The sequence below is a fragment of the Nelumbo lutea genome, chromosome 4, assembly GCF_056320005.1.
Source record: "Nelumbo lutea isolate HS-2025 chromosome 4, American lotus-T2T, whole genome shotgun sequence".
Classification (NCBI taxonomy): Eukaryota; Viridiplantae; Streptophyta; class Magnoliopsida; order Proteales; family Nelumbonaceae; genus Nelumbo; species Nelumbo lutea.
Genome location: NC_142687.1, coordinates 35,114,985 through 35,127,048, shown reverse-complemented (window position 1 = coordinate 35,127,048; position 12,064 = coordinate 35,114,985). Strand labels below are relative to the sequence as shown.

At 44.5% G+C, this 12,064-nt stretch overlaps 1 pseudogene across 1 annotated transcript; it reads left to right on the top strand.

Annotated features, from left to right (window-relative positions):
• The first annotated feature begins 6,570 nt into the window (after positions 1-6,570).
• On the top strand, positions 6,571-8,646 carry LOC148855156 (putative pectinesterase/pectinesterase inhibitor 6 pseudogene; annotated as a pseudogene). The gene is made up of 2 exons (XR_016112559.1): positions 6,571-7,508; positions 7,817-8,646. The product of XR_016112559.1 is annotated as a putative pectinesterase/pectinesterase inhibitor 6 pseudogene (transcript).
• Positions 8,647-12,064: the final 3,418 nt, after the last annotated feature.

Sequence of the window (12,064 nt, the reverse complement as noted above, 5' to 3'; positions counted from 1 at the left end):
TTGAAAATGTACACAAAGTATTTTGCAATGGAATGATTTTCATTTTGTTAAGTGTTGGTCACTCTTTCCTCCGAACTAGCCATATTGCCAAACTGACCATATGTCGATGCCCCTATTAGTTCGTTGTTGGCACTTTTCTTGAGCTTTTAGTTGGCATTATTTGCCTTTGCTTGCCCATGCCGAGGTCCTTGTTAGCTCGGCATCCTAGCCCTTAGGCTCTGGTAGCAACTTAGTCCACTTCACTTGGTGATCTATAGGTAGTATCGTCTCAAGTTAACGGCGTTCCAAGCTCGGGGTACTTGTTTGCCCTCTAAGGTTTTGAGCTCGTATGCCCCCCCAAGCACTCTCTTTACTTGGTAGGGCCCTTCCCAATTCGGTCCAAGTTTGCCCATGCCAGGCTTGGGTGCCATGATCTTACAAAGAACTAGGTCGCCGACGAGGAAGTTCCATTTTTTTACTCTGGCGTTGTAGTACTGAGCTACTCTTTGCTGGTAAGCTGCGGTCCGGATGTACGCGAGGTCTCTTACCTCGTCCAGTAGGTCAAGGTTGGTACATAACTCATCTTCGTTTGTCTGATCGTCATATGCTTCTTATCGCAGTGTAGGTATTTCGATCTCCATCGGGATTACCTCTTCGGTGCCGTAGGTGAGGTTAAAGGGGGTCTCTCCCGTGGCGGTTTTTTTCGTAGTTTGGTGAGCCCATAGAACACTTGGTAGCTCGTTCGCCCACAACCCTTTAGCTTGGTCTAGTCGCGCTTTCATTCCGCGGAGGATAGCTTTGTTCATTACTTCTGTTTGATCGTTTTCTTGCGGGTGCACGACCGATGTGAAGTTCTGCTGGATCCCCATATCTTGACACCATTCCTGAAACTTGATATCTTCGAACTGCTTTCCATTGTCGGAGATCAGCATCCGAGGTAGGAGCTCCGGTCTCACCCGAACTGGGGATCTCGGGCTCAACCGGCCTGGGGACTTTAAGGCTGAACATGCACTCAACGATAAAATCTACCAAAGCTTGGGCCTTAATAGCAGTTCATGGATTATACTAGAGGTCGTACTCGCTGAGCTCGATGACCCACTTCGTCAGCCGACCGGAAACCTCGGGCTTGAGTAAGACTTGCCTCAGAGGTTTGTCAGTCAAGACGATGACAGTGTGAGCCTGAAAATATGGGCGGAGTTTCTGAGCTGCAATTACCAATGCGTATGCTAGCTTTTCTATATGCGGGTATCTCGTCTCTACTCCCTGCAGAATTTTACTAACATAATAGATGGGTCATTGGACTGATCTACTTTTTTTATTAGTACCGAACTAACCACCTCGTCACTTGCCAAGAGGTACAGTTCTAAGACCTTGCCCTCCTCAGGCCTGGTTAAGATCGGCATGCTAGTGAGGTAGTTTTTTAGCTCGTTGAATGTGAGCTGGCAGTCTCGGGTCCATTCGAACCCTTTGCCTTTGATTGCTTTAAAGAAAGGCAAACAACGGTCTGCCGATTTGGACATGAAGCGACTCAGAGCGGCTATGCGGTCATTTAGCCTCTGAACCTCTTTTACTTTTTGGGGTGGTCTCATATCTAGGATGGCCTTTATCTTGTCCGGGTTGGTCTCAATGCCGCACCGGTTGACAATGTACCCTATGAACTTACCCGAGATGACACCGAAGACACACTTGTTTGGGTTCAGTTTCATGCTAAATTGACGCAGAATTTGGAAGACAGAATCTAAGTCTTGTATTAATTCCTGTGAAAATTGTGTCTTGACGACCATGTCGTCTACATAACATTATATTTTCATGCCAATTAAGGGCCAAAACAACTTATTCACAAGTCTTTGGAAGGTTGCCCTAGCATTCTTTAGTCTGAAGGGCATGACCTTGTAGCAGTATAGGCCGAACTTGGTTATGAAGGTGGTTTTTTCTTCATCGGACTGGTCCATCCTGATTTGGTTGTAGCCCAAGTAGGCGTCCAAGAAGCTTAGCAACTCATGTTCCGAGGCCGCGTCCACTAGGCAGTCAATTCTGGGGAGGGGGAAGCAATCTTTCGGGCACTTGCCATTTGCCTTTTTTACTAGCACTGGGTTGGCTACCCAGCTCGAGTAGTGAACTTCGCTTATGAAGTTTGCTGCAAGGAGCTTTTCGACGTCCTCGTCAACCACTCTCCAACGTTCTAGGGCTAAGTTGCGTTTCTTCTATCTAATGGGTCTAACTACAAGGTCAGTATTAAGTTTGTGAGTTATAAGGTTGGGGTCAATGCCGGGCATATCGGAAGCAGACCTCGCAAAAATATCTAAATTTTGAAGTAAGAAACTCACCAGTTTGGTTCATAGAGGTTCCTGGACGGAAGCACCGATCTATAGCGTCCGAGCTGGGTCCACAGCTGAAGTTGGGTTCGCGATCGTTTCTTCTGTGGGTGCAACTCATTCCTCGCCTTGCTCAATAGGTCGCTCCAGTTCGAGGTCGTCGACCACCTTGGTTTTTCCCTTCAGGGTGGCAACATAGCACTTGCGGAACTCGAGCTGGTCGCCCCGCGCTACCCCCACACCAAAGTCTATAGGAAACTTCATTGCCAAGTAATAGGTGGAGACCACTGCCTGCAGGACATGAGTGATTGGCCACCCTATTATGGCATTGTATGAGGAGGGGGTTGCAACCACCAGGAAATCGCGGTTGAGTCTGACCGCACAAGGCCATGTGCCGACTTCCACTGGTACTGTTATTTTCTCAAGGGGCCTGACTTCCTCACCGCTGAAGCCCACCAGAGGAGTGTTTGCGGGCTTCAGCTCGCTTCTCTGCAACTGAAGCTGGTCAAATGCGGACTTGAAGAGAATGTCCGCTGAGCTGCCTGAATCAACAAGCACGCACCTGACTTCGAAGTTGCTGATCCTTAGTTTGATGACAAGCGCATCATCGTGGGGGTAGTGGACTCCTCGCGCATCGTCTTCTATGAAAAAATCGGTTCCTCCGTCTTTGGCCTCTTTGGAGGGTTTTGCTCTTCTCTGGCAGCTTCGCGAACTGATGCCCGGGCCGCTGCTGAAGTGCAACCTGCGACTATCGAACCTCCCACTATTACGTGGATGGTTCCCCGAACTGGCCTCTCCTCTGGAGGTTGTTTTTTTGGCAGTTCGGTTGGCCTGTCGCTGGACTCGGGAGCATCCTTACTGTGCTCCCCTTGCCGACCTGTCTTATTATTATTATTATTATTGCTATGTTGTACAAAATTTCACAAGTACCCGCGATGGATGAGTCCCTCTATCTTGTCTCGGAGATTATTACACTGTTCGGTACTATGACCGTGATCTCTATGGAAACTGCAATACAAGTTTTTATTTCTCTCATTTGGGATCCCTTTTAGACGAGGTGGTCATTTCACGTATGGGGCGTCTTTGATCATCATCAAGATCTCGGTCCGCCTCGCGTTTAAGGGTGTGTAGTCCATTCGAGCTGCTAAGGGAGCTCGAAACGGCTGGCTCGGCTTCGCCTCCCAAGCCGGGTTTTTTCTTCTGTCAACTAGGTTGGAGGTTTCGCCTTCCCTCTTCCTTTTCTCGATCCCGCTTTCGGTCCTTTGGTTGATTTCTTCCACTGTTCTCATGAACTTATTCGTGAGCTTGAGAAATTCGGCTACGGTCGTGGGCTGGCTAGCTACGATGTGCCATTTGAACTCCTTGTGTGTTACTCCTCTCTTGGCCGCCGCGAGCTGCACCGCGGGGTCCAGTCGTGGTATCTGCAAGCACGCATCATTGAACCGCTTGATGTAGCCCTGGATGGATTCTCCTTCCCTCTGGACTACTCCGAAGATGTTTTCCTCGGTTCTGGGGCACCGCTTGCTGGTAACTAAGTGTGCGGTGAAGACCTGGACGAACTGGGTCCAGCTTCTTATCGACCCGGGGGCTAGGTTCCTGTACCAAGTGCAGGCCACCCCCCTAAAGGTGGTGGTGAAGGCCACGCACATGCACGATTCACTAGCTCTTGCTAGGTGCATCTAGGACTGGAAGGCATCAACGTGGTCGTTGGGGTCGAAGGACCCATCATGCTTGTCTAAAGGGGGGAGTTTGAAGTCTCTAGGCATGGGGACTGCAAGGAGTTCTGATGAGAGGAGGGAAGGAACTGAGAAAATAGGTGCAGCTTTTACCTCGTCTGAGCTTGTCTCTTCTTTACCTCTGAGCTCGAGCAAGACACGAGTGGCAGTTCGGCAACTTCGCTAGCGTCTTCGTTGCTGAGTGGGCCTGGTACTGGCGTTGCTGGCCTCTGTGTTGCAGAGCTTGATGGGCCCAGAATGTTGGTAGTCCGCTGCTAGGATGCTGAATCGGTTCTCTGTAGGCGGAAGCTCAGGCTTGGAGTGCCAAGGTGCTGACTTGGCATGCGAGGTTCCCGATCCGCCAACGAGCTACGAGGCGGGGGAGATCGTTCTTTCCCTCAAGTCCGGGGATGAGGCCTGGCTCTTGGAGGGGTTCTGAAGTTGGGAGGCTTCTCCTCGGTGAAGGCGTCCGCCCTGAGGGGAGGGCTTAATCGGCTTTGGAGCAGGGTGCCGAGGTGGAAGCTGGGGTTGGTTCAGAGGTAGTTGGGGGAGCTGCTGCTAATAGTGATACTGAGAGAGGTGGTGCAGTACTTGGTGCTGCTGGAGCTGATGCTGCTGGAACTGCTGCATTTGGGCTTGCATTACCCGCATGCACTGCATCAGGTCGTCAAACTGGCTCTGGCTAGTCGCCAGGGGGACAGCAGTTGGTTCGGTAAAGGTTGTCTCGACAGGGAGAGGAAGGGGGACGTTCACGGTGGGTAGGTTCACTGGCGCCACTGTTCGTGGCGCATTCAGGCTAGGGATCCCATCCATCGGAAGGGGGATGGTGAACTGTCCGATGCACATCACGAGGACTAGGAATTGTTCCCCGGGGGTGTTCATCTCCATGCTACGTCCGGCATTGCTGAAAGAAGCCATGAGTGTTGGGGTTTCTTAGAAAAATGAGGTTATAAGAGTTTTAGAGGGAGGCTTTTAGAAGTGTTTCCCACAAACGGTGCCAATTGATGGTGCGCAATCTGGCTGGTCCTATCTGTCAACGATCTTGTCTCTGGCTGGAGCAGAAAGTGCCTAAAATGGGGAAGAAAGCGAGTATCTCCGAGGAGAGACCCGGTGAGAGTGCTCTGAAGCTCAAGTTAGTATCCTCAAAGGCAAGATGATAAACCAGATGGTGCAAAGTTCGCATACCTCGTTCTTGGGGGGTAGAGAGCCTTTTATAGCCACTTCGCGCACTCACTCCTAAGCTTCTGTCAGGTCGGGTATGATTACCTCTGCGCTTTTGCCGGTTCGGGTGTCCTCACCTCTACTGGGGCAGAACCGCCACTGCTCTCTTTGTCGGAGCCGTCTTTGTAATTGGAGATAGTGGTGGCAGGTGATGATGGCAGGTGGCCGTTGAAGTGCGGCTATCAAGCATCAGGTCCCAAGTCAGTCAGGTGCGCCGCCTCTAGATACGGACTCCTTCAGTGTCAAGTACGGTGCGGTTGTTCAGTTCGGCGTCCCGGAGGTGAAGTACTGGAGTGGTGTGCGAGGTGAAGTCGAGTTCGGATAGAGGTGTGGCCCGAACTGCCATGAGACAGGCCAGTTTCGGGTTGTTGCTTTTTGTGTTTGTAAGGCTCGGGGTCCAAGGGAGAGCTCGGGCTCCTTGTGGGGAGTTCGGACCGCGGGTTCCTCTTTTCGGAGCTCGCGCCTTGGGCGTACTGTTGTGCCGAGCTACTGCCTTTCCACGTGTTGAGTAGTTATGAGATCGAGCCAAATCTTCCTTGATCACCACCATTTAGAGATCACATCCTCACCCCACAAATGCCCCCACATGAACATCTGAGTGTCCACATGAACATGTGAGCGTGTATTAGAAACATCTCTCGAAATTGTTAATGGGAGATATTCCCCATAACTGATCATGCTGCAACTCTTATTTTAAACACCTAACTTCAGGATTAATTATAACCATATGATCCATCAGGTTCTACTTTTCTAGCATATCGAAGAATCAATCGGTTGTAACTTGTAAGCCAGACCCCTCAGTTCAGATATTGCACATGATCAAACACAAAAGATGGGAAAAAAGAAAAGAAGAAAAATCAAATGAATATATGCCCTCATTTGAGAGGAATTGGAATCTGTTCCTTAGAAAATGCGCCTCACACTGACCTTACAGTCACATCCCATCCTATATCGGAATATCTCCCATAAATAGTAAATACAAATATGAGAGATGTTCCGATGCACTGCTGTGAAAATTCAGTATGAGGTAAGTTGTGTGAGGAGCAGATCCGCACTCATTTGAAAGACATAGTTAATATTAATTTACAATGAGCTGACTCCCAGGTCTTGCAATTTTGTTCTTTTCATTTGTACATGTATTCTCAGAGCAATTGCAGTGACGTTAGCCTAATAGTTTGGAAGCAAATATCTCTTCAACTCAAATGTGAATTATAGATTCCCTTCATACGTAAACATCATGAATCCTTTCTAATCCCTCCACGCGTCCAAATATGTACCACCAATATTTGCTGATTGGAGCCAAATTTGTGCCTATATAAAGAGCCTTTGCTTCATTAAAATTTGAATACATGCAATATAGTAAATTAGCAAACTTGGGGTGTTTCCATGGATAAGCTTGCATTTGGTCTTCTTCTTAGTGTTTGTCTTGCTTTTGTTGTAGGGGTGGTGAATGGTGATGCAAATACAATATCATGTAGCCAAACCCCATACCCTGAAATATGTGAATATTTCATGAGTTCCAAACATGATCTTGTCACCTTAGACGGAAAAACCCAATTCAGTTTCCGTGATGCTGCCCTTAGTGTCACCATGGACCAAGCCCAACGAGCCCATGGGCTCATTTCGGCCATGGACTTGAGCTCCTTTGATGAGAAGGTCAAGATGACATGGGCTGATTGTGTGGAGCTTTATGCTGACACAGTTAGCCAGCTTAATCGCTCTTTGGGTTCAAAGAATCCCTTGAGCTGGTCCGATTCTCAAACGTGGCTGAGTGCTGCACTCACCAACGAGCAAACCTGTCGAAATGGGTTTATGGACTTAAACTTGTCTCATCGGCTATCCTCCCTTCCCTCTATGATGAGTAATTTCTCCAAGATGGTTAGCAACTCGCTTGCCATAAACAAGGCGGCAGCTTCATCCTCTGCTTCACTGCTTGGCAGGCAAGGTGGTAACCGCCGGTTGCTTTCTAATGGCTTCCCAGCATGGGTCTCGGCTGCTGACAGGAAGCTTCTTCAGTCATCTGGGGCAGCCTCACAAGCTGATGTGGTGGTTGCCGCCGATGGGTCTGGTAATTACAAGACCATCTCTGAGGCTGTGGCAGCAGCTTCAGGAGGTGGGTCGAGATTTATAATATATGTGAAAAGGGGTGTTTACAAAGAAAACGTTGAGATCAGGGCCTCAAACATCATGTTAATTGGAGATGGGATAGATGCTACTATCGTTTCAAGCAGTAGAAACGTTCAATAAGGCTCCACAACATTTCGATCGGCAACAGTTGGTAAGTAGTTCTCTTCATGGATTAACAACTGAATTCCTGGTAAGAGATGATAATTAATAAACATTAGGCTTGCATGGTTCGAATAAGAGTAGAAACTTGGTCCCTCGTTTGAAGTTTCAAATTTGAATTAGAACCTTGACTTTTTAAGGTCCCACGTGAATAAAGAAGCATCTGTGACCCTTTTGTAGCTATTGCCCTATCTACTTACTACTCTCTCTCTCTCTCTCTATCTGTGGCTTAATCAATTTTCCGTACAACCCAGATTAAAGATGGGAGAATTACTTACAGAGATTTTTTTGTCTTCTCAGTGGTCAGTGGTGGTGGCTTCATTGCTCGTGATATGACGTTCGAAAACTCAGCCGGACCTCAGAACCACCAAGCAGTTGCCCTCCGCTCAGGCTCTGATCTTTCAGTGTTCTACGGTTGCAGCTTCAAGGGCTACCAGGACACCTTATACGTACACTCTCAGCGCCAATTCTACCGCGACTGCGACATCTATGGCACACAAGATTTCATTTGTGGAAACGCCGCTGCTGTCTTCCAGAACTGCAACATCTACGTTAGGAAGCCCCTGAGCGGTCAGAAGAATACGGTAACGGCTCAGGCAAGGACAGACCCTAACCAGAACACAGGCATCTCAATCCACAATTCCCGTGTCACGGCCGCTTTGAACTTGAGAGCTGTGCAGGGTTCATTCAAGACATACCTCGGACGGCCATGGCAGAAGTACTCGAGGACTGTGTTCATGAAGGCATCTCTTGACAGCCTCATCGACCCGGCGGGGTGGCTCGAGTGGAGTGGCAGCTTTGCATTAAGCACTTTGTACTACGGGGAGTTCATGAACTCGGGTGCGGGGGCAAGCACCAGTGGGCGAGTCACATGGCCAGGGTATCGCGTTATGAGTTCTGAGGAGGCCGGAGAGTTCACCGTCGGGAGCTTCTTGGGGGGAGGATCTTGGATTGCAGCTGCCGGTGTTCCCTTCACTTCTGGGCTGTGACACGTAAAGAGTTGGATCCTATCATGTGCTACGTGTCAATACATGAAACTTAGAATACATAACGAAACTACGTACTGTACTGAAACGACTGATGAATATCAATATATTTATTTGAATGAGACTTACACCTACTTGTCTTTTTGTTTTTGTGTATGCATTTGAACAAAAAATCAAATTTTATTCTTGATGTTAAGGATGCGTTTGGTTTGCAGGAATAGGATTTGAGATGGGAATCCGAATGGCATTTTTCTATTTGAGGAAATGGCTATTCTCTACCTTCCCTTGGGAATGAAATTTTATTCTTGTTGATTTTAATTTTCATTCTCACTCCTTTCTGACAGACTATAACAATGGATCATTGTAATTCTGATTTCAATTTCGATTTGGATTACGATTATGAACCAAACGGACCTTAAGTATAACATACCATCAATAAGTCATGATAAGATAGAAAAATTGACAACATAAGTATGAGCTTTTCTTCGATTTGTCTTCATATCGAGATGAGATGACGACCATATGAGCTGTTCAAATGCATAATGAAATGATTTCTGCTCATTTATTTAAAATGGACTTAATCCAAATTAAGGGTGGTATTTGTTCGTTTTTTTTGGAAAAAATATTTATCGAAGTAAGTCTTTCCTGCGAAATATTTACCCAAATAATATTTGCCCATATTCTTTTACTTCTTAGATAAATAAAAAATAATTATATTAATCCTAAAAATTCATTATTAAATAGAATAATTTTGTCTCATCCAAGTGTTTGACAAATTACTTATCCCCATGTGTATCACTATCACTTACTTGAGGAAAATAAAATTTTTGTGAACCCCTACTATATAGATATCTTGGTTAATGGAAACCAAAATTTCATTGATCAACTTCCCCTTTGTCAAAATCCAAAAAAAGAACTGGTCTCATAAAAAAATAAGGTTATATTTGGTTTGATAGAAAATAAAAAAGAAGAAAAAAGTTGAGGGGAATTCCTAATGAATTTCAAATAATTTCTTAACAAATTTCCCTCAATTTTTCTGTTTCTGCCTAAATATGTAGAAACTATGTGTCTCACATACCAATATAGCTCCAACAATAATCTCTCAATAATGACTGTATAATTAAGATTAAAACGATATATACATGAATCACACATTCAATACCCCCATATATATAGTTCAAAAAATGACCCACAAAACTCTGTTACATTATGTGGTTCAAACAATCCTATGGTCATTTTCAAAAAGAAAAGAAAGACAATAAAACCATAAAAGACAAGATTTCAGGATGTTACTGCTTTTCGAAAGGAACCCTTCTCTCAAACAGAACCTACCAATTATCACCTCGATCCCCACTCTCCATCGAATAGAATGAAGAAGACAAAAATAAAAAATAAAAATCTTGATGAGGCAGGGAAGGAAAAGATCCTTCATTCATAAGTTCAAGGAAGCTTCATTGGAGTCAACTCAGGGCACTGTTTGGTCAAACTTTTTTGGTAAAAAATAATTGATCAAATGGTGCCCTGTGTTGACTGCACCTTTTTTTTTTTTTTATCATTGGCCAATATTGTCATCACTGGAAAAGGACAAAGAGGTAGGAATTTTTATTGGTCCAAGTGCCTCCCGGTTCATTTGTCAGTTTTCTTTCTAATTTACCAAAGTACTTCTGCATGCATGTATAGAATTGGAAGAAAATTAAATAAAACATGCTAAAAGTGATAACAAATTATTTAAATATCCATAATTTAATAATGGAAATGAGATTAACAAAACAGAAAGGCCAAACAGGATTCATGTAAATGACCTTTACAGTTGAGATAAGGCTTAGAAGATGATGATGATGTCAGAAGACAATTAAAAAAAAAAAAAAAAAAAAGATCAAAGATGATTGGAAAATCTTTCTGATGTGATAGTTGCTTTTGTTCAAACAAAACCATGTTGTCAAATCCTAATCTTACCAAGGTTGTAAAATGGATTAACACGATGACCCAAATAAATAAAGCTTGATCATCATTTTCAGGCCAAATTGAAGTAGTAACAAAATCGATTTGGTAGTTCAAATAGAGATCGATTTGAATTGATATAGAGATACATATCAGATTAATAATGATGTCAACTTCCTATTTGATACTAACACGATAATTGAGATTATGACCAGGATATCGCACACACATGATGACAAACCATGAGCCTCCCCCAACCTAAAGTCGTATGTGGAGATTGAATAACCGTATTAGTTTGTCAATTATGTTATATAGATTAATTAAGCTATGCAATGCTTTTTCATGGAATGACTACTTCAAATATTAAGTAACAAATCATCAAACAAATTGTCTTAATCCTGATGATAGCTCCAAAATCAATTTCTGGACTGATTGTTGGAATGGAGATTCCCCTCAGTTGGACTTCCTTTCTCTTTATAATATATGGGCAGAGATTAAGACAATTTCTTATTTGATACAAATCCCTAGTGAAAAAACAAATTAAGAAGCTACTGTTGGTTAATTATCAGACAAGAGGGAAAAACATAGGGGTGTTTTGCCTTTTAAGACATGCACTCTTTAAGCAATATTGAACAGGAGTGCGCTCTGTACTTATCAAAAGTGGATGTGCCCGGATCACTCCCCTTATAATATTGCTGATCTTTCACAAGCTATAAGTGTTTGGAGTTGGTGGAAGATCAGATGGTCTGGTTTCCTGGTCCATGGTTTCTATAAGCCCGAATCTCCTGCAAGCAAAACCTCTTTACACTTGCACTTGTGTTAAATTCTAATTGAAATCATGTTATGAGGCTCTATCAGACCAGCTAAACTCTTTAGCTTACCATGGAAACGGATTTGGGAAGCCCACATTCCTCCAAGATTTCATGAAGGATGTGGACAGCCACTATCAAATTTCTGACTATTAATTGTCTAATCTCTAGGGGGAAGATTCATTCTGTGATTTTGAGGAGCCAATATCTCTTTCATAGGTCTTGGGTAACACTAATTAATATACTTTGACCCTTTGACCTCATGACCAGTTTAAGGATATAACCGGGAGGTAAAATTCTTAGAAACTTCATCTCTTGAGAAAACTCTGCTCACATATCATCTAGTCACACATTGGGAATATCTCCTGTACATGTACATATATGTTACATTTATGGGAAGAAGTTCCCAATATGTGACTGGATTCATGTGCTGTTAGTTTAGAGTGTGAACAGAGCTTTTGCTTGCAAGGAATCCCATAGCATGGGCTAAACCTATAAAGTTCATGGGTTAAACCCTTTTTGCTATTGTATCTCAACACAAATTTGCAAATGCTAGCATGTGGGAGCACTGTTCATTCTATATGATAAGAGAATGAACTATGTACCACACAACTATATTGGCATGTGTGCCACTTTATGACCCCGAGTCCCATTGTAGTACCTTAGCTCTCATGAAATGAGAGGCTGAAAATGAGCAGTGTTCTACCACACTAGTATGTATAACCCATTATTAAAACATCTGCGGTCTTGTGTCACCTTTCATCCTCTCGCCATGAGAAGACTGAAGACTGAATACAGACTAGTCTTTACAG